The following is a 769-nucleotide window of genomic DNA, read 5'->3' on the forward strand; positions in this document are numbered from 1 at the left end:
TGGGAATGACACTGTTAAAGACAGCAAATTGCAGTCGAAATACGTATCTGTCATGGATACCAAGATTAATTAAGTAAAATTAAATGGAAGATAACTTTTTTTACTGGTTCATGCAAATCTACTTTATTTTAGGAGAGCTACCGACAAAAAATAAATACATCGAGTTTTCCACCCTTATACGACTATAGGAACACCACTATTACTGGAAAACTTACCCTATGCACTTGATGTCTTCATAAAAATACTAAAATATTAAACTAAAAGACTAAATCTAGACACGCACACACAATTCATAAAACCTTACTCATTTAATTATTCAATCTATGTCTTTAGGCTGAAAACCTCATAAATAATTTAACAAAAATTGTGTATCTACGAACTGGGACGGTCCCATGCAAATATTTGAGTTGTATCGTGGTTTTATTACACCTTCTCGGAAAAAAAGGTCGTAGGTAATAATGAATGCAATTTCACACGAAGTCAATCGACAATCAAGAAATGGATTCTACCGAAACTGATTGTTGCATGGCAACTCTCCGGTCGGCCGAAACTAAAAGTGTTGTTCTTCTAAACGCTCCTGATTGTGTCTGCGCCTCAGTAGGAAGGATTTTCCCACATCCAGCATCAGCAGCAGCAGCACAGTCATCTACTGTCTATAGTACAGACAGCCTTGCTGCGGTGGCACTTCATCTCCTGTGTTTCTCGTTGATAAAAAGCGCGCGCGTTCACTAGACGACTAACATTTAACTCGCAAATCTCGTACGGGACG

General features: G+C 38.1%; 1 protein-coding gene across 1 annotated transcript in view; it reads right to left on the reverse strand.

The window, feature by feature from the left end:
- The window catches only part of LOC135706565 (RNA-binding protein 42), a 59,308-nt gene that overhangs the window by 6,388 nt on the left and 52,151 nt on the right, over positions 1-769 (reverse strand). The window lies entirely within an intron of this gene.

This window comes from Ochlerotatus camptorhynchus, unplaced genomic scaffold (assembly GCF_037179485.1).
Source record: "Ochlerotatus camptorhynchus isolate MF236.1 unplaced genomic scaffold, CSIRO-AGI_Acam_v1.1 ptg000284l, whole genome shotgun sequence".
NCBI lineage: Eukaryota > Metazoa > Arthropoda > Insecta > Diptera > Culicidae > Ochlerotatus > Ochlerotatus camptorhynchus.